The sequence below is a fragment of the Gorilla gorilla genome, chromosome 6 (assembly GCF_029281585.2).
Source record: "Gorilla gorilla gorilla isolate KB3781 chromosome 6, NHGRI_mGorGor1-v2.1_pri, whole genome shotgun sequence".
NCBI lineage: Eukaryota > Metazoa > Chordata > Mammalia > Primates > Hominidae > Gorilla > Gorilla gorilla.
Window position 1 is genome coordinate 27,374,115 of NC_073230.2, and position 22,739 is coordinate 27,396,853.

General features: G+C 37.5%; 1 protein-coding gene across 1 annotated transcript in view; it reads right to left on the minus strand.

The window, feature by feature from the left end:
- Window positions 1-697: 697 nt before the first annotated feature.
- MACC1 (MET transcriptional regulator MACC1) overlaps window positions 698-22,739 on the minus strand; it is a 310,452-nt gene continuing 288,410 nt past the window's right edge. Inside the window, exons 14-16 of the mRNA XM_055392492.2 lie at window positions 12,787-12,946; window positions 1,582-1,692; window positions 698-977 (exon numbers count right to left, since the gene is read on the minus strand). The gene's annotated coding sequence lies outside the window, so the exon portion shown is untranslated. The remainder of the gene's footprint in view (window positions 978-1,581; window positions 1,693-12,786; window positions 12,947-22,739) is intronic.

The window sequence follows — 22,739 nt, forward strand, 5'->3', positions numbered from 1 at the left end:
CTTCAGTCTCCTTGCTCTTAATCCTCCAGGCTAAGCAGTGTCTTAAACGTGAAGTCTTTAAATCATATTCTAAGCCAGTATGATATAATCAATATTAAAACAGCATCTCTGACAAGGCAGTCACTTCAAAATTGCTAACAGTTTTATGGATTATCCTGAGAAGAATGACTTATACAATTAGTTTATGACTCAACACTCAAAAAGATGCAATATCTATACAAACTTTTCAGTCTCTTCTCTTTGAAAAATTAGCCACATCATATTCTATTTAAAAGTTTAGCATCCTGTAAGTCTCTGGGTAACTTTATATTTTATATTTCTTTAATCTGTTCTCATTTTTTTGGTTTATTATTTGTCTAAAATGTTAATTTCATTACATGTTGGATAACCAGGTTAACTATGATGGGACAGTAGATCAAAAGTATTTTGGGGGTAATGAAGAATGAACAGGTAATTTTAGGTTTGTGTTACCAGAAAAAGAGAAATGATAGAAAAGTGGATATAACAAAAAAAGTCATTCATTTTTCAGGAGGTCTGGTAACCCAGAATCCTTGTTTACAAAATATCTGTTTTGACTGTGAGGTACAGAATTATCACATTCATACATCATCTGTGTCCCTTAAAAATATAAACTATATTCATAACTAAATTTTAAAAGTATCCCCTGTTTTAAAACAAGTAAATTAATAGAACAATGGACGGTTCATATCTTTATTTTGTTACTTGATTCCCAATCTTACAATAGCTCTTCTCAGATTATTCTCAACTTTACAAGATAATTTGGAGTTACTGCTTTTCAAAATCCTTTGGTAATTGCTTGCGCCTAAATCATGCCACCTTATTCCATGGGATCCATTAATATTCGGGTAACTAGACAAGGGTATTTAGCAATCCAGGGATGCAGATGCTGTGAAATGGGTTTTCACAGATATGGAGCTGCAGCTTAACGTTATCTTCAGAGAGACCGAAAGCGGAGTCTAGAGAGAAAGCATAGTAATTTAAAACAACTGACATCCCATAGCCCTCCTTAGAAAAGTCATATCCGTTTGGACACATGCCAGAATTCCCTCTGAATTGCTTTTCATAAAGCCCTCAGATTCCTAGTTCTTAATAAGCTCTGTTCACTAGTTATCATAGATGCATAATTTTTCCATAACCCTGCTGTCTTTCCTGCAGATTACTCGAGCATATGCTGATTTTGGCTCTGTTACAAACAAAATAAAATCCTTTATTCCTTGAGCTCAAATCCTCCAATATATAATTATTCTTTTAGAACATTATGTTCACTTTATGTACTTGTCTAGTCACAAAGTTACTTAGTTTCCTAAGCCGTTCGCAAAATCTGTGGCTCTATAGCCATAATAAATTGTGAAACAATACTAGAGGGGCAAAAATATTTATAGGAATAATCTTTCAAAAGAAAAAATCTTGAGTGTGATGGTTCTTGTACATTCTCTTAAGTAAATCATCAGAGCCTGCTTATTTTTCTTTTATTCTTGTTGAAATTCAGGCATGGAGATAACATTGAAATTCTGGCCAAATCAGCTGTTGCTGAAATTTATAGAACAGATTTGGAGTTACCAATTTAAACTTCATAGTTGGCTGAGAATCCAGCTGTGTTGGCTCAGTCAGAGAATGCAATGGAAGGTTGGACTGAAATCATCTGATACCATCCACGAAGGGGTCTAGAGACTGGGAGGGAGGAGGGAATACGCAAATTAAAACAAAACAAAACAACAAGCCTCAAGAGAGAATAGTTCCTTTGCTGATAGTAATGGTAATTTTTTCACATTAGAAAGTCTCATCATTGACATGAAAGGAAAGGAATTTCAGCTTTAACTGTAGAAATAACTAATTTGGTCTTCTATTTATGTGGTTTGGGGAAAGTAACAGAGTATCCTAACCCCCATATCCCAGAGCTGAGGGAAGCTGGCTGCTTTACACAGCGAGCCAAATGGCCAATTACATGAGTGTGAAAAGGCACCACGCCAAATGCAGACACATTTTCTGTGGTGGCTATTTTTAACTCTGTGCTATATCTTTTGACGTATTTCTACTTGATCCATTATCTTAAATATTCACATTCTTAAGGATGATACATCTGAATACTACGCAAATATTTTCTTCATTTCCAAGTTGGATAAAAGAAGACAAGATTCTGACCCTGAAATAAAGGCTAAGCCTCTTGGCAAGCTCAGACGTGGTTTGTCAAGTTCACGTTTCCTGCCTTGCTAGCAGTGCCTGTTCAGTTTCTTGACTAGAGAAGTCTGGTCCTACTTCACATGTGCCGAGGTTCTAGGTGGCACTTCTTAACCACCATTCACAGTGAAATAGACCGTCTTCTCCTCTTTCTTTACAAAATCATAAATGGGTCCTAGGAATGCCTGATCCTCTGGTTCCTGCAATCCCCAAATTCCTAAAAGAATCTCGATTCTTAGTGTGTACACACATACATGCACACAGAAGTTCACACACAGTGCACAGGGGTATGGTGGAGCTGATGTAAAGGTTATGGGTAGAGAAGTGGTTACTCCCTCAAGAGGGAAATTACTGTGCCTGGCTAGAAAGCCGAGGCGTAATCACATGCTGGGTTGCGCCCCCTGGTGCTTCTACTGAGTATCCCTCATTTTCTATCCTAAGACTAGAAGAGGAAATGGTAAGGGGCCGAGGGAGTCAACAGGACAGGAGAGAGGGGTTTGCAGACCTTTAAAATCCAGCGCTACAACACTTCTTTGGGTAGCTATCCAGAGACCCAAAATATTTTTCCCGAAGGTAGTGCATAAGCCTCATTTGACTTTGGTACTTGGGTTGAACTTTGCGTTGAGTTGAACTTTGCTGCCATGTTCACTATAAAATGTATACTAATGGGGTAGTTATGTTTGAGAGTTACCAGCCTTTACCTGTCTGTAACTTGCTACAGGCTTCCATGGAGTAAGAAACATTCCTACTATTATGGTCATTTATTAAATATATTTGCAGAAAAAGGTTTTTACCTTTTCAAAGCACTTTAACATTTGTTATCTTAAACTTTGCAAACCTTTGAAGCAGTTGGGGTAGGAATGAGAATTTCCACTTTGAAAGTAAGTACATTGAAAGAAAGTTGACCCTGAGGATAGGCCCCACAATCTAAGGCACTGGCTAAATATTCAGGGAAAGGTGTTCACACTGGGGTAGAGACATTAGCAGGCAAGCTTAAAATTGAGTAGAAGAGAATGCCAAACGAAACCAATTAAAGATGTTTTTTGGGTCCAAGTGAATTGCATGATGTTGAGAAGAGTGGAAACTTAAAAGGTCAAAATCAAGGTAAATAAAGGAAGAAAGTAGAGTGTGATACACTACACTGTCTTCTGTTTCCTTGGCTTTCAACCTGGGGTGATTTTTTACCACCTGCAGACCCTTGGCAATATCTGGAGATATTTCTGGTTATCAAAACTTGGTGGGGTGGGGAGTACTGTTGGCATCTATCAGTTAGAAGCCAAGAATGCTGCTAAACCTTCTACAATGTGTAGGACAGCCCTCCTACAAGAAAGAATTATCTAGCCCAAATTGTCAATAGTACTGAGATTGAGAACCCTGGTCTATAATATTTAGAGTAGTTATCTGGTGAATGGTAAGTCACCTTGATTTAAAGCGAGAAACTTAGAATGTCTGACATAAATTCTACCACTCTTGGATACCCTCTGATTTGTTTCCTTAGCAGGTAGATCAGGCTGTAATAGGTTGGATGGAGTGAAAGGGTTAAAGAGAACCACGTACCATTTGTCTGCTCTGTGTTCACTCTGTATGAAAATAAGCTATCTAGATATGGCTTTCTCTTTATTTTACATGCTAAAGAATACTGTTTTATAAAAAATTTATGTATTTTTATTAAAATATAGAGTGGAGTTATTTGAGATATACTTGTTGGCCCCTTTATTTGGAAGGGTTATATTTTTAAAATTATATTGTGTCAAATTGCAAAAACGAACTACTTTTGTAGAGGGGACGCTAAATAAATATTCACTTCTGTATTTCCTTTTTCATTTGCTCACTAAAAGCATGTACATCCAGAGATTCAAGTGAGCACTGGCTGTAGAGAAAGCAAGCAAAGTATAATTAAGTGGGAATCTATGGCTTTACTGACTGCCTCTACTGAAAGCAATTGTGTCCCGCTTTTTTTTTTTTTTTTGGCCTAATATTCATTTGCAAGGTAGCTTTCTGCCAACAGCATCTTTCCCATGCTGGAAAATTGGACTTCTGCTTTGAGCACATTTAAAAAGAGACGTTTTGTATTTTCTTTTTGTGTTATTTAGATGTGCTAAACATACATAACTGCAAAAAATGGGACAATGAAATTAGGAAACATAGGTTTACTTATTACTTACTAGAAAATGCCCACCCCAAGGTTATTTAAGGCAGGCAATCACTTGCCCGCTATGATCTAGGCTTGTGATGCTCAATTTGATAGTCAAGTGTGGAGCTACTTAAGTTAAAATTTAAAAAATTAAAATTAATTAGAAACTTGACTCCTCAGTGGCACCTGCCGCATTTCAAATGTTAAAATAGTGGGTAGTAACCATCATAATGGGCAGTGCAGATAGAGAATATTTCATTATCACGCAATGTTCCACTGGACAAGGTTTCTTCAGTTGAGTGGATTCAACAATTGATGATAGTATGAGGACAATGTTGAAGTCTGGTGAGCTTTTCTTTTTTTTTTTTGTTACTTGTTTTTTGTTTTTTGAGAGGGAGTCTCGCTCTGTCGCCCAGGCTGGAGTGCAGTGGCGTGATCTTGGCTCACTGCAAGCTCCGTCTCCCGGGTTCACGCCGTTCTCCTGCCTCAGCCTCCAGAGTAGCTGGGACTACAGGCGCCTGCCACCACGCCCAGCTAATTTTTTGTATTTTTAGTAGAGACGGGGTTTCACCGTGTTAACCAGGTTGGTCTCGATCTCCTGACCTCGTGATCCGCCCATCTCGGCCTCCCAAAGTGCTGGGATTACAGGCGAGAGCCACCGCGCCCGGCCGAGCTTTTCTTTGAGCATGCAAAATGCTCCCGCACAGCCACTTGAAGTCTCTACCTAGGAGGCAATAACTATAAAGGCCTCATGATATTTTTATTTAATTCATCTAATAATTACTTATTCAATCCCTGCTCTCGGTTAGGCACAATTGTAGGCATTGGGGAAAGAAATGAACAAAACCAAAAATGCCCTTGTTTTCAAAGGGGTTAAATTTGAATGTAGAAGACCAAAGATTTATTGTTAAAAATGTAAATTTATACATATACATACATACATATATAAATTATACATCCAGGAAATGATCACTGTTAGGAAGAAATATCAGAGTGTGAGGGAAGGATACTATTTCCAATACAGTTCTCAAGGATACCCTTTTGAGGAGGTGATACTTAAGTAGAGTCCTAAAGGCAGTGAGTGGTGTGATTAATGGAACTATCTGGGGCAAGGGCATTTCAGACCCAGGATATAAAAAAATGCAAAGCCTCTGAGGTAGGAACATTCTTGTCAAGTTACAGAAAGCCAAAGGAGGCCAGCAGTGCTAGAGCAGAACAAGTAAGAAGAGCAATAGTAAATGAGGTTGGTTATAGGCAATGGCTGGAATATGTATTTATTAGGTAAAGGCCAAGCGCGGTGGCTCATGCCTGTATTCCTAGCACTTCAGGAGGCTGAAGCGGGTGGATCACTTGAGGTCAGGAGTCCAAGACCAGCCTGGCCAAGATGGTGAAACCCCGTCTCTACTAAAAATACAAACATTAGCTGGGTGTGGTGGTGCGTGCCTGTAATCCCAGCTACTCAGGAGCCTGAGGCAGGAGAATCGCTTGAACCTGGGAGGCAGAGGTTGCGGTGAGCCAAGATCATGCCACTGCACTCCAGCCTGGGCCACACAATGAGACTCCATCTCAAAAAAAAAAAAAAAAAAACAGGCCATGGTAAAAATTCAAATTATGTTCTAAGAGAGATTGGAGACCTTTTTAGTATTTGAGTGCTGAAATGACATGATCCAATTAACATTTTTTAAAGTATCCTCTGACTGCTGTATGGGGGAGAACACTACAAGTTTGCAAGAGCTGAGACAGTGTGCCTGGTTAATAAGGCATTGCTACAAACTGGGCAGGAAGTGGTGGTGGCTTAGAGTGTTGTCATTGGAGGAGATGAGAAGGGGTTCAATTAGAAAAATACGTTAAAGTGAAAGAATTAACAAGATTTGCTAATTAACTAAATGTAGGATCTAAAATAAAGGCAGGGTTCAAGAGTGACACTAAGGTTTTGCTTGAACTGGGTAGATGGCAGTATGACATTTACTGAGATTAGGGAGTTTGGAGGAATAGCAAGTTTGGAGTGAGTGTGGTAATCAAGAGTTCTCTGCAGAGGATATTTAATGTGAGATGCTCACTAAACATTCAAGAGAATATTTTCAAAAAGTTATTGAATATATACATCTGGAGGTCAGAAAAGAGGTTGGAGCTGATTACATAAATTTGTATGTTAATTGCACGTATATGGTATTTAAAGCTGTGAAGTTAATGGAGATCACAAAAGGAGTAATTGTAGTTAGGGATGAAATACCCAAGAACTGAATCCTGGGGCAGTCCATTTTATAGAAGTGGAAAGGAAAAGAGAAGGAAGTAGAGGAGACTATTCATGTAGGAGAAAATCAGGAGTATGTGGTATCCCAGAGAACAAGTGAAAATTTTATATTAAAAAGGAGAATGGTGAATTATATCAAATGCTTGCAATAAGCTGAGCAAGATGATAAATGAAAAGTTTCCATTGCATTTGACAATGTACAGGTTCTTAATGAGAAGTTTCAGTGGAGGACTGGGGACTAAAGCCTGTTCCAGTAGCTTCAAAAAGGAAACAAGAGGTTGTAGGAGGATAGGAAGTGGTGTGAGGAAGTATCCATACCTCTTTTTGAGGAGCTTTGTTATAAAGAGAACATAGAATTCTTATAGTAGCTGAAAGTTTATGTGGAATTTCTGGATTTGTTTGCTTTAATAAAGGAGGAACTACCATATGCTGATTAGATGATGCAGAAGAGGGAAAAAGTGGATGGTGTGGGAGAAATAGAACATAATTTCAAGAAAAAAGATGAGAACACCAATGGCTTTGAGGCTACCCAAATCCAGAAGGCCTTGACTCAGGAGCTGTTGAAAATACTAAAATAATTTACAATACTAAAGTGAGCTATACTTCAAAGCATACTAAGAGTTCATAAGGGAAAGATAAGGTCAACCCCCCTTAATGTTCAAAGACAATCATCTCTAAATTGAAAGTTAATGGCCTGTTTGCATCTTCTCTTTCTACCTGCCTTCCTACCATTTCCTCTTGTGTGTTGGACTGGGCGTACAGCTAAAGGAGACTGATAAAGATAGTGCTTGATGGTGCAAGCTTGATGTGTTGAGCTTGGCTTGAGATGATGCATTAGCTCGCCAGTATTGATGTTCTGCTTCATGACTAGGACTCTGTAAGACGCACTGGCTTCCTTATGTTATAAAAGGCTGCCAAGATGAGAACTAATGATGAACATTTTAGGAACTATAACACCCAGAACTTATATATCATGGAATTGGTAATAAAATAATTTATAATATTATTGGCCCAGGGGTAGCCAAAGATCAGAAAATATTAATTCACTATTTCATCTATTTCAAAAAAATACTTAAAACATGCTAAGCAATTATTATTTAGGATAATTCAGCTTTATGATAACACCACATCTGCTGATTTCAGAGATGGTGCACCAAATATTTCCCTTAGCTACCTACCATCAGTTCACATAGGTAAATGTAGAGGCATTTCTTCGTAAGGAATGTCCCAAGAGAAGATTCACATACCTATTTATGGCTTCTATTTTATTGGCTCATATGTATAATGATAGTTATTCTACTGTTCAGTTTGACGTTTCATGAAAATTTTCCCTTAATAAAATCACTCCTTTTAAAAAAAACTTCTATTATCTTTCTTTCTTTCTTCCCTTTTTTTTTTTTTTTTTTTTTGCTGGAGTGCAGTGGCACGATCTTGGCTCACTGCAACGATCTCCGTCTGCCTCCTGGGTTCAAGCGATTCTCCTTCCTCAGCCTCCTGAGTAGCTGGGATTACAGGTGTGAGCCACCAGGTCCGGCTAATTTTTGTATTTTTAGTAGAGACAGGGTTTCACCATATTGGCCAGGCTGGTCTTGAACTCCTGAACTTGTGATCCGCCCGCCTCAGCCTCCCAAAGTGCTGGGATTACACGTGTGAGTCACCATGCCTGGCCATCTTTCTTATTTTCTTTACCAATATGAAAGTTACTGTCACATAATGTTATTAATGTATTGGATCATAGGTATGACACATGTTTATTATTAATCTTAATTAACATACAGCAAAGTGTTTTGTAACTTAGTGCTCAATAAATATTTATTAGCTTGAATAGATATATTATTAATGCTTCCAGAAAAAAATTCAATCCAAAGAGAGATGCTAACTTGTCCACATTAAGCTAAATAGTCCCATCTATAAGCTACTCTCTAATTATGTCGTTTTGGATAGGATGCTATTTGAATTTGTCCTGGCAACATTTATATGAATTAGGTATTATTAGGACTGTGTGCTATCAATGAGGAAATGCATATTTAGAATTTTGGAACTTGCTAAAGATCACACAAGCAGTATGTGGCAGTGATGAAATTTACACTTGGATCTGACTGATTCCAAGTCCCACACTGGCTATAATGTTTAGGTTAGCTTCAAGTTGAAGAGGCTGTTTGGCTATTACATATTCTATTTCATAGAATAAGCCAAAGCGCTTGGTCGCTTACAGGTTTACCAGAGGCAAGTAGGAACATTTTACAGGGAGAGGAGACAGGGAATCTAAAACAAAGCAGTTGCCATTACTCTACCTTAAATAATTTCCTTTGGTTTCAGCACTTAATTGAAACTACTGTACCAAAGAACAATGACTATCTAATTTCCATTCCGATATACATTTCCCTTCCTTTTTGAATTTGGTCTTTAATTAGCATTTAATACCATGTACCATTTCTGTTATATGCCTAATATTAACTAATGGGGACTACCATTTAAGTAGAATTTGGATTTTTCTGAAAGGCTAGAGATTTTAAATGAGGTTTTTCCTCTTTTTATAATCTCTCTCTTTTTTTATTCTTGAATGCAACTTTTATTCTTTTTATTTACTTAAGATAAATCTCCAGAAGCTAATGTTTGGGTTACAAACATGATTTTTTTTAAATCGATCTTGAAATTACTTGCCAAATCACTTCTCAAAAGAAGAAAAACTAGTGACAATATACAAGTATATATATTACAGCTTTCACTATAATCTTCTTGTGAGATTTCATAATTTAAAGATATTTTTCAAACCCCAAAGATTACATCACAATTTAACTTTTTATGAGATCTGGTTTTCTCAAAATAGAACAATGTAAAGACCTGTATCTATATTTGCTTCTTTTTGTTTTCCCAGAAATAATTATAATACATCTTTCCCTCATTCTGTTTCCGTCATGTATCATGTTTAGTGGTACTTAGGTTTTTCTATGTAATATGAAACATTATAGGTAAGTTAAAGCCTGCAAAGCACAATGTTAAATTTTAATTCTGATGATCCATTGGTTCTTGGAAGTATGTAATGGTTGGAAAACGTTAAGGATGCAACTTCATTTTTGAAACAATATGGGATGTGAGAAAGCAAATATGATTCACAAAGGAAAACACCAAAAGACAAGAAGTGAAAGTGTATCGTTATGGTAATGATAAAAGATGAAATTAGGAAAGCATAGAGTTATTCTAATATAGGAAAACTCTTCTTTAAAAGCTTTGTGAAAACACTGTTTTTGAGTCTCAGCTTGTTTCCATAGTATCCCAGGTAAAGATACACTTTTCCTTCATTATTCATTGCCTTTGCACCAGCTGTTCCCTTCATCTAGATTCTTCTCTGTTATTCCAGTGCAGGAGTTCTTAATCTCAGCACTGTTGATACATTTGACAATTTGCACAATTGTTTTTGCTGGTGGGGGGGTGTGGGGAGATGTCCTGTTCACTGTAGATTGTTTAGTAGAATTGCTGTTTTAAAAATACTGGAAACAGTAATACAAACCTCCTACTACCACTACTGAGTCATCTTGTACCCTCTTTGAGAACAGTTACTCTAGTGAAAACTTATAAATGAAACATAGCTGTAGTGGAAAAAAAAATTCAGAGATCACCTCAGAAAAGACTTTGAAATACCTAAGCCCTCCCTTCCAACAGATCTGATCATTTTTTTTGTGCTTCTGTCATATGTTAAAGCAACCTCTTTTATAAAAATTATTATACTGTTTGTCTTCATGGAACAAATATTTGTTCAATGCTTGAGCTAGCTAGCTCTGGTGAATCTAGTGTTCTGGTGTGTATTTCTTTCCATAAAGAAATACAATGTTTCATAATATAATGTCATCCTGAAATCAACCATGGGGGTAGTATTAATGCCATGGAAATTGGAAAATGCTGCAAATCGGGTTTTTGTTTTCCTTAGAGAGCTAATTATTAAACATTTAATAATACCCCTCATGCCTATTATATGCAACTCTTCTCTGAGTAGTGGAAACATATGAGAAAAGAAAGACGCCATGTCATCTAATAAGTTTTATTAACTGGATTGTGAACTCCTTGAAGAAAAGATTATTTTCTACTCATCTTCTAAAACGAGTACTAGCATAGTGATTGATTCGTTGATGACACTCAAAAAAGTTAATAACAACATTTATTTGAGCATTCATTTAAATTATGGGTGTGGGATTTCTTCAAAAGACTTTCTTAAACGATGCTTTTGCTTCTGTTTATTTTTGAATCTAGAACTTTCTTACAACAATTGGATGTTTCAGTGGTTAGTTTATTTTTATATTTCTAAAATGTAGTGATTCAGCAGGAAGGTTCTCTCAAGCTGCAGGAAGTTTTGCAGTTTAAGGCTATTCTGAGCTTTTCAACATGTTTTTTGTGATTTCTTACAATTACTTTGACCATTTCATTCAGCAGGGACTTCTGTAAAGTTAAGCTTTCTCTTTCATTCTCCTAACAATTACTCATCACTCCACGGTTTTTGCCTCATTTTTTCTTTTTCTTTCTTTTTTTTTTTCCTTGCTTTTCTTTTTCTTTACTTTTTTGGTGGTTCAGACTTTTATATCTGTATTATATGTTGATTTTTAAAGCCCTTTTTATTAGAACATAAAATCAGCATATTTTTAGAGAAGTGATTACACATGGGAAGGAGAGGAAAAGAAAAAAAAGATTAAGTTTTAAGAATTTAGCTCTATCTATGATAATTTCATTAAAAAAAAAAATCCTAAAACAAAAATGTCAATTTCTTAACTGTTGTTAAACTTATAGGACGAATACAGAAGTGAATATTTTCTGGCTGGGCGCGGTGGCTCACGCCTGTAATCCCAGCGCTTTGGGAGGCCAAGGCGGGTGGATCACGAGGTCAGGAGATCGAGATGATCCTGGCTAACACGGTGAAACCGCGTCTCTACTAAAAATACAAAAAATTAGCCACGCGTCGTGGTGGGCGCCTGTAGTCCCAGCTGCTCGGGAGGCTGAGGCAGGAGAATGGCGTGAGCCCGGGAGGCAGAGCTTGCAGTGAGCCGAGATCGCGCCACTGCACTCCAGCCTGGGAGACAGCGAGACTCCATCTCAAAAAAAAAAAAAAAAAAAGTGAATGTTTTCTCTACTGTGTGTATGTTTAAAATGTTTTATAATTAATTATGAAATAATAAAGCATTGTGTTTAAAAATTAGATAATCTAGAAAACATAATGGAAGTAAGGATTGGCCAGAATACTAACACCCAGTGGTGATATCCCAAGTATGTATTAATAATAACCAGTGTGGCATGGGTACTGATCAGTCAGCAGGGATTTTAGATAACTTCTGCATGACTACATTCACGCATACTTCCTGATGCCTGTTCTGCCAGCAGCCACTGGAAACTACTGCCCATATTTTGTTTGTACCTTTATGGACTTTTTTGTGCATACCTTTATTTTTCACATTATATATTTGAACATAGGCATGCTTATTTTTTTCAGAAATTCCAGCACGTGGTTTTTTTAAATAATAATTTTTATGGTTGTAGTTCTTCACTTATCTATTGTTAGTATCTCCCACTGGATTCAAAACTTCAGAAAGTCAGGGCTCCAGTCTCTCCTGCTCACCATGATATATCTGGGACTTAGCCTAGTGCTTGTAATATGGAATACACAAAATATATATCATTAACTTTTTTAATATAAATAGACCTATAAGTACATTAGTATTTTTCTTGGTTGTGTAGTATTCTATATCCTGATATATCATAAATTATTGGATAATCTGTTGTTGGACATTTTGATTAATTTTTTTCTCCCTGTATTTCCCGGGAGACTTTCCTTGTGCTCTCTTTCATTGTGTAGATTTTTAAGGCAAAGAGAAAGAATAGAATTTAGAGGAGGCTGTTGAGAAAAATGAAGATGGTATTGTAACGTCTTTGAGATATAACAGCACATTAACTGATTCCTTTGTGGTGATGGATGTATTAATACTTTAAAACAGTAAAATCTTTGAGGATTTCTCAAGTCAAATGACCTAAGATTGACCAATTCTAAGAAATCTGAGAGGGGCATGACCTCTGTGAAACTGGTCCTAGAAAGAACAACATAAAGGTAAAGCGATTGAGTCACCAAAAGTTTGTGATACTGTGAGTGACAGTATTGGAATTTATACTAGTCTTTTGGGTTTGTCCAGGGAACATGTAGCCAAGCAAAGTAGCTTACAAGCAACGTTTTGTGAAATGAATCCAAGTTTCCTCATTAACTTTAGCTTTCTATTGGGATGAAAGTTTAAAAATATTCAATTCTATTTTTAAAAATACTTTTCCAAGAGAGTATCGACAAGTCTGTTCAAAAGGCTTAAGGTATGCTGATATCGATGTTCCTGTGGGAAGAGGGAGCTTTATGTTAGTACTTCCTGAACTTCTCAGCATGTTCCTTCTATATTCTCTCAGCTGTTGACCTTACAAGATAGTCTTTAAGTGTATACATTTGCTAGAAACGTCCTAAATCCACATAATATGGTCTTGATTAATTTCAGACATAAACGTACACTCATGTAGGATTAATTAATGCCTTCACTGTTAGAAAAAACAGATCCCAATATGTGACTAAGGACCAATGTGGGCAACACACAGTCCTGATTTACTTCAAGTTAAGCATCAAGATACAACAATAAAATCTCATATGGAAATATTGTAGATTACTTTACTGGAGAATGATTTGATTGGCAATGAACCCCTTAGTGCCTATAATAATTGAATAAGTCTGTTCTCACACTGCAAATAAAGACATACCCAAAACTGGGTAGTTTATAAAGAAAAAGAGGTTTAAGGGACTTACAGCTCCACATGGCTAGGGAGGCCTCACACTCATGGTGGAAGGTGAAGGAAGAGCAAAGACACATTTTACATGGCAGCAGGCAAGAGAGTTTGTGTGTGGGAAGTGCCCTTTATAAAACCATCAGATCTTGTGAGACTTATTCCCTATCACAAGAACAGCACGGGAAAAGCCCACCCCTATAATTCAATTACCTCCCACTCGGTCCCTCTCATGATATGTGGGGATTATGGGAACTACAATCCAATATGAGATTTGGGTGGGGACACAACCAAACCATATCAATACGTAAAAATACAGGAAGAGGTGGGCTGGGCTCAGTGGCTCTCATGCCTGTAATCCCAGCACTTGGGAAGGCTGAGGTGGGTGGATCACGAGGTCAGGAGTTCTTGATCAGCCTTACCAACATGGTGAAACCTCATCTCTACTAAAAATACAAAAATTTGCCAGGCGTGGTGGCATGTGCCTGTAATCCCAGCTACTCAGGAGGCTGAGGCAGGAGAATCACTTGAACTCAGGAGGCGGAGGTTGCAGTGAGCTGAGATGGTGCCACTGCACTCCAGCCTAGCGATAGAGCAAGAATCCCTCTCAAAACAAAGCAAAACAAAAATACAGGAAGAGGTAAAAGGGATTCCAGAGTATTTTTTTATTTATTCCCTAAGAACAGTGACTATGCAAATACTTATGGTGCTCAATGTTCAGTTATTATAGAAATATTCACGCCCTAAAGATTGCATTATAGCACACAAAAGCTGTCGCTGTCTCCTAGGAGTAGTGAAATGGCATCGTTAGGACATGGATAAAAACACAAATTTTGTTTGAGTGAAGGGATCTACAGTCCACAACAGCTATTACTCACTCACTAAACCAATTTCCAATATAATATATGCAATTAAAAAAGTCAAAGGTGGGATAATCATAGTAAATATAACCAAAATGAAATCATATCACTACTGTGTACGAAAGTGTCATTAGTAAAACAATTGCAGGGAAAGGGAGTCCTTGAGGACTTCCTGGTGGCTAAAATTTCAATCAAATGAGCTTTTCTTATATTCACTCATGATAGACAGTCTAATCTAACTTTGATGTACATCAGGAACAGAACCATAAGTTATTGGTTTCCTTTAGTTTTGAATTTGATATCGTCCACTACCTAGATTTAGGTATCCATGAATGTAAATCATATGTTCCTGAAGGCCCTGGAGCACACGCAAAATTCACCTGGTAAATACTGCTAGATGTTTTCAGGGCCCTTCCATCCAGCTGGCGTGAGAATTCACCATCTGCTTTGAAACCTGATGAGCAAACAAAACCACGTGTTGCTGACTTACATAATTCCTTCAAGGAGAAAAGCAGCCTTGGGCCACTAAATGTCAAAGCGCTTATTTCTCAGCTTAGTTGAGTGCAGACTCAGCACAGCTGTGATGGAGGTTTGACGGTGAATGACTGCACAAGTCTGAAGCCAAGGGTCTGGGCAGAAGACAATGATTAAAAAAATATTTTTATCTAAACTTTGTTAAAATAAAACTCTCAGGAGAACAATGGTTTCCTTTCTAAATTAGCTTTGCTTATACCTACAAGGTAAAAAGTACAGTGGCAATAGATTGATGACCGTAAACTGACACTTAAATTTTTCATGCAGAAAATGGAATGATGAAAAAATATTAACGACTATTGCCATTGCTTCCCACATGTTAATCAACAAAGTCAAATCACGAGACACAATGTCTAAATGCTTTGTATTTTTATAGCTTCTTTTTATAATTCTGGATTTTGTTCAATATTTAAGTTATTCACTAGCATTCTCTGCTTGGGTTTTAAATTGCCCTTTAATTGTTAACTGATTATTGATGTTCACTGTGGCAGATATATTTTTAGCCTGTTCACAGACTCCCAATTAATAATTCTTTTTCCACTCCATGTAACAACAATGCAATTGTTTTAAAAATCAACTAATTCTGGTTTCTGGTCTAAGTTGGAGGAATTTAACAACTCATAAGTAATGATACTGTATTTCCATATAAAGTTTTCTTTGTAAAAATTTTATAAAAAGTTATATTTTTATGAGAGTTATGGTTCTGTTGAGAGCAATAGATACAGACACTGGCTAAATTAAGGTAAAATGGAGCATATTAGAAGGATGTGGCTAGATATGGGAAGCCTCACAGGAAAGAAGAGACAGAAAGCAAACTTTGAACAGGCAAAAACCAATCAGATCTGGGTGGCCTCAGTAGCTCTGTAGTCATATCTGTGTTACAACCGTTGTCCCTGTGATAGTTCACTGAAGGTTTGAGGTGCTGGAAGAGAGTCAGAATTATAATATTCAGGCTATACATCATTTTAGGGAAAAAAATGATTAAGAAGAAGCATCTCCCAGGGTCACCTGAAACAAATCTAATCTGCAACATGAAGGCAGCACATCAGTAGTTGTCTGGAGCTGGAGGTTGGGTGGCATGGTTTTATCTGGCAAGAGGCACAAGGAATCCTTTGAAGTGATGGAAATGTACATCTTGATTAGGTTGATAGTTACACTGGTGTATAAATTTGTCAAACATTTTGGTAATGTAAACTTGGATAAATTTTGTTGTGTATAAAATATACATCCACAAAGCTGATTTTAAAAAGACATCCAGAAATGTTGTACTTTGTAAATTATATTAAAATATATCTATAAGTAGTTTGACAATAACAATGAATAAACCAACTATGTTCACCACAGCTCTAGAATAACAGAAATTGACTTTTGGCATGACAGTGTAAGGAGCTCCAGATAAAAACAGCAACCATTTGAAGCCTTGAGAAATGCTACTACGTATGAATAGCAAATAAAATAGTATCTATTTGAGAAAATCTATAAAAAGCAGTAAAAAAAGGCAAGAGTCTATAGTATTTAAGTCCAAACTGCTCTCTTTTTTTCCCTTCCCAGATCGGTAAGGTGTAGAGATTTCACTAAAGATTACTGAAACCAAGAACACAGGACCTGCTCCCCCAGCCACTCCCCACCCTGCTTCTTTGCTCCCAGTTGGAGAGCTTTCTTTTTAGAAGGAGTAAGATGTCAGTATTTCTTATCTTACACATAGCTACCTACTGCAGAGGCTGAGTGTGGTTGAGAAGTAGAGGTCACCTTCATCTGCCCAATTCCCACCCATGCCACAGATATATTTTGCTTTAGGTGTGGAATGCTGAGGAGATGGGGTGGGGCCCTAATCATCTTTGACTTGGCTTGTGAGGAGGCATGCTTCAGCACGAGAAGGGGTGAGCCAAGGGGACCTTAGGCTACCTCTGTACAGTTTTCCACCACCATGCGCTCAGCTTCTAGAGTGAGAGCAATATGTAGGGATATCACTCAGAGAAAAGTTTACCAACAAGCCATAAAAGAGCATCTAATTTCTTCCCAAAGGAACTAACTTCACTTGCAACATATTTTGGAGAAGTTCAAGCTTGAACGAACTCTTAAGAACAGTGGAGCCGGGCGTGGTGGCTCACGCCTGTAATCCCAGCACTTTGGGAGGCCAAGGCGGGCCGATCACGAGGTCAGGAGATCGAGACCATCCTCGCTAACGCGGTGAAACCCCGTCTCTACTAAAAATACAAAAAATTAGCCGTGGTGGTGGGCCCCTGTAGTCCCAGCTACTCGGGAGGCTGAGGCAGGAGAATAGCGTGAACCCGGGAGGCGGAGCTTGCAGTGAGCCCAGATTGGACCACTGCACTCCAGCCTGGGCGACAGAGCGAGACTCCATCTCAAAAAAAAAAAAAAAAGAACAGTGGAGACCATGGTAGAAGCCAACTGAGAAAAAATATTCTCTGAACTGTAAGTTGGTTGTTTGCAAGATGGAACCAGGGAATAAGGTAGGTGGGAGGTGCCACTTTGGAGTAAAAAAAGATAAAAGATGACCTCAGTAACTTTTCCCAAAGGAGCTAAAATTTTATAGGGTTTATTTGTATGCTAATTTATGTTCTAGGGCATTGTTATAAAAAATAGATCATTCAGCAATTAATGAAGTTTAACAGATAGGTCCAGTAAGGGAAAGGGAGAAACAAAGCTCTACCAAAACCACTGTCATCCCAGAGTGACTGTGGGCATACCCAAAGCTGTGTCTCCCTAAAAAGTGACATCAGGGTTTAACACTGAAAGAATGGGTAGATTTCACTGAAATAACCCTGCAGCCTCTAAACAAATAAATAAGCAAATAATAACAAGCCCCTAGATGGCATGAAGGCACAGTACCCAGAAATGCTACAATATGTTTTCTAAAATGTCCAGTTTTTATTAAAAAAGTATAAAAGGTGCAAAGAAACAAGAAAGTATAGCAATACACCAGAGGTTTATAGAAAGAAGCAGGCAACAAACTCCCTGTGAGAGCACACACATAAAATTGTATTTGTCAGAAAAAGACTTTAAACACTATAAACAAGATCATAGATCTAAAATAAATTAGTATTAAATAAACAAAAGTATGATCACAATGCCACCTCAAATACAGAATATCAATATGAAATAAAGAATTACAAAAAGAGTCAAATAAAAATGTTAGAGTTAAAAAATGCAGTAAGTGGGAAAAAATACACTAGAGGGGCTTAACAATAGATGTGAACAGACAGAAAAACAAACTTCAAGAGAGCTCAGTAAAGATTATGTGAGCCTAAAAACAGAGAGAATAAAAGAATAAAGAACAATAAAGAAAATAAAGAAAGCCTCTAAGGAAACATTACGTGTAACAGGATACCAAAAGGGAGGAGAGAGAAAACATAAGAAAATATATTTAAAAAAAAAATGGCTGAAAACTTCCTAAATCTATTAAAAAACCAATAATCTACATATCAAGGAAGTCCAACAAATTCCAAGGAGGGTAAAAATGAAGATCTTCACAAACAGACACATAAGAGCAAAAATGGTGAGAGTCAGACAAGGAGAAAATTGAAAGCAACAAGAGAAAAATGACTTACTACTTAGAATACCAACAAAATTAATAGCAGATTTTTTTCTTTTCTTTATTTTTTTCTTCTCTCTCTCTCTTTTGACAAAGTCTTGCTCTCTCACTCAGGCCACAGTGCAGTGTTGTGATGAAGGCTCACTGCAGCCTTGGTCTCTCATGTTCAAGGGATCCTTCTCACTTCAGTCTCTTGAGTAGCTTGACCACAGACACGTGCCACCATATCTAGCTATTTTTTGGAGAGACAGAGTCTCCCTGTGTTGCCCAAGCAGGTCTTGAACTCCTGGGTTCAAGCAATCCTCCCACCTTAGCCTCCTAAAATGCTAGGATTGCAAGTGTGAGCCATCACACTTGGTTAATAGCTGATTTCTCATCAGGAAAAAAACAAAAACAAAAACAAAAAACAAAAAACGAAGCCAAAAGATAGTAGAATAATCAAAGTGCTCAAAGTAGAAACAAGCAAAATGAAAATTCCAACTAAAATTATTTTATTTTATTATTTTATTTTACTTTAAGTTCTGGGATACATGTGCAGAATGTGCAGGTTTGTTACATAGGTATACATGTGCCATGGTAGTTTGCTGCACCTATCAACCCGTCATCTAGGCCTTAAGCCCCGCATGCATTAGGTATTTGTCCTAATGCTCTCCCTCCCCTTGCCCCCCACCCCCCAGCAGGTCCCGGTGTGTGATGTTCCCCTCCCTGTGTCCATGTGTTCTTATTGTTCAACTCCCACTTATGAGTGAGAACATACGGTGTTTGGTTTTCTGTTCCTGTGTTAGTTTGCTTTGCTAAATGTAAGAATTTTATATTATATACCCAAAGGATTCTACTACAAAATTCTTATATTTAGCAAAGTTATATTTAAAAAATGAGTTGGGCACAGTGTCTCATGCCTGTAATCCCAGCACTTTGGGAGGCTGAGGTGGGCGGATCACGGGGTCAGAAGATCGAGACCATCCTGGCTAACAGGGTGAAACCCCGTCTCTACTAAAAATACAAAAAAAAAAAAAAAAAAATTAGCCAGGCATGGGGGCAGGCACTTGTAGTCCCAGCTACTAGGGAGGCTGAGGCAGGAGAATGGCATGAACCTGGGAGGCAGAGCTTGCAGTTAGCCGAGATCGTACCACTGTACTCCAGCCTGGGCGACAGAGCGAGACTTTGTCTCAAAAAAAAAAAAAAAAAAGAATTTGGATTGATAATATTTTGTTAAAAATTTTCACATCTAACTTGATGAAAGATATTGGCCTATAGATTTCTTTTTTTATTGTGTCCTTGTCTGGTTTGGGTATCAAGGCAATGCTGGCCTCAATCATCTGAGGGATGCAAGGAGGCCTCAATCATCTGAGGGATGCAAACCAATAAACATGGTACATCACATTAATAAAATCAAGGTTAAAAAAAGTATATGATCACTTAAATAGACACATATAAAAATCATTTGATAAAATTGAACACCCCTACATGATAAAAACCCTCAACACATTAGGTACAAATGGAACATTCCTTAACACAGCCATGTATGACAAACTTATAGCCACCAAATTGACCTACAGATTTAATGCAATCCATATCAAAATACAAAATATATTTTGCACAGAAATAAATAAAAGAATCCTAAAATTTGTATGGAATCACAGGACGCCAAATAGCCAAAGCAATCTTGAGCAAAAAGTGCAAAGCTTGAGGTATCACACTGCCTGACTTGAAAATATATCACAAAGCTATACTAACCAAACTAGTATGATACTGCCATAAAAACAAACATATAGGCCAAAGGAGCAGAATAAATAACCCCAAAATAAATCCTCATGTTTACACTCAACTCATTTTTGACAAAGGTGCCAAGAACACACATTGGGGAATGGGCAGTCTCTTCAATAAATGGTTCTGAGAAAACTTAGATAGCTACAGGCAGAAGAATGAAATTAGACCCCTACGACTCACCATATACAAAAGAAAGCAACCCAAAATGGATTGAAGACTTAAATGTAAGACCCAAAACTATGAAACTACTAGAGGAAAACCTAAAAGAAACATATTTATTTGAACCCAGTAACATTGTTCATATAACATTTAAAAACAGACTCTGAGGAACAGGGCTTATAATCATCTTTTCTGGTCAGGTAGCCCTCCTCATCTCTTAGACTTATATCTGTATATTAAGGGAAAATTCAAGTATTGAGCCAACTACCTCAGTCTCCTTCCTCTGAAGTGAAAATGATGTTTTCTGTTTCTGTTTTCATGTTGACTCTAATTGGAATAAACATTTTTTCAAGGGCAAAGATTATTACATATTTTAAAACTTCAGTAGTTCAGTATGTTCATAGTACATTAAAAAATGTGTGTATCTATCTACAGGTATTAATCCTGTCTCTCAGAGTGAGTTCCCATTGCTAACATGAAAAACACAGACCACAAAAATTGAAATGGGTATTTCTATTCTCACTTCTCTCAAAAACAGAAATCTAAAACATATTAAGAGATTTTTTCACAAGTCACATAACAAATCTGAGGTTGAGCCATAGACCCCATGGCTTCTCCCATTTTGCCATAGTAATCACCCTTTCATTTAAAAGTAAATATAAAATCTGTATTATTACTCTAAGTTATTATAATATCAAATAAGTTATAATTAACCCTATGTATCAGAAACTGTTTTAGGCAACAACATTTTCCTCTAAATACCAACTGGAATTTTGTTATTAAAAATAGTCTCTAAGTTTCCTACCTGTCCTCATCCTAGTTGCAAAGTTTGGCTCAATAGAAAGCATCATATGACTCTCACAGGGCACTGGAAATGTATATTTCATGGTGCTCTGCATTAAGCATCTACTAGCAAAGGAACATGACTTGGAGTCATATACTTGAATATTCTATTCATACATCTGTGTGAATGCAGAAAGTCCTCTTGATCTTTATAAGCCTCATTTTCCTAGACTATAATGAAATTTTCTTATTTATTTCAAAAAGTTTAAACATGAAAACAATGTAAAAAAAATAAGCGCTGATGTTGTTAATACATTTCCCACAGCACCTGACTGTAAAGCATCATCTGCTTGGTGGGTCATTGCTAAATCCCTCCTTTCCCTTCCTGTCTATTTTCAATGTTTACTTTCACTTGTCTTCACAGAAGCCAGGACCATCTTCTGTGACATAACCTAGAGCATGCATGAACATTCATTATAAAGTGAAAAGCAGGGTTGTCTGTGATCAGTTACCAAGGAATTCCATCCCCTGACTCAACAAGCATGAGACATGAGTCTTTTTCCCTCCAGTGGGAGGGCTACAACCATCCAATCATCCTTGGGACATGTGATATTTGGGCAGTTTGCCTTTCCCAGCAATTTCCTAAAGATCTGCAGGATCCTTAACTCAGACAACCAGTTGCCTAGGTCAGACATCATAAGGCACTCTCAGGGTCAGCATGTGCATTAAAAACAAAAGAGCCATCAAGGGGTGGGGTCTTCTCCTGGAGCACAGCAGCAGTGTGGCCTGTAGGCCCTGAGCCAAGCACACCTCTCTTGAGGAGTGGTGACCACCTGCTCTCTCATAGTCCCTTTCTTGCCTTGCAAAGTGTCCCAAAAGCTTATCTGAATCCCATACCCCACCACAGTTAATTTCCTTACTTCTTAGTACCCACCTTACCATAATCCTTAGAAACAGACATCATGCCTTTTCCAGTTTCTCCTTTTCTTTTTGTCCTCCAGTGCTTAACATGGCACGAGGCATATAGTAAACACGTAGTAAAGAGATTTAATGTATTAAACTATTAAGTTGCCAAGGAAGGACAGGAGGCCTAGAGAACCTGAATCAGTTCAGGTTTACATGGAGATCATTTTCTTTCTATAAGGGAAATAGAAAAGATAAGTCTCAGAATTAATGTGGTTCAGATGGGCAGAGGGAAACCGGATAGGAGATAATAACAGAGGACTCGGAACAAATACTAATGGTGTGTTCAGGGGAGGAAAAAAGGAACTCAATTAAGCCTTTTTGGATTCATGGACAAACCAGAGAGAAATGCAGAGACAAACACAAGTTTAGGGCTGCCTTCCTGTGAACACTCACCCTGCCTGGATTTACCCTGGGTGTCTTCCCCAGCTTCCCCAGCACTTTTCCTATGTGAGGCTGTATTGATTGCACAGGTTAAGTGGGGTGTCTTATTATTTGTGCAGGTCAGGCTTTCCTGTTATAACTTGCAGTTCATTTTCATTTATTTTAAAAATCAGCAAAAGCAAAAACACCCAGCTGCTGCCTGGGGTGTTCTTCTGCTGAGATGAAGGTTAAGATTTATCAGCTACATTCCCTATAACATTGTTTTGTCCAAGCAAACTCTCTCCCTCCTGTTTGCTTTAATTGTTGGAATAAATAGGGAGACATAAAGTAAAAGTAAATAGAGAGAAG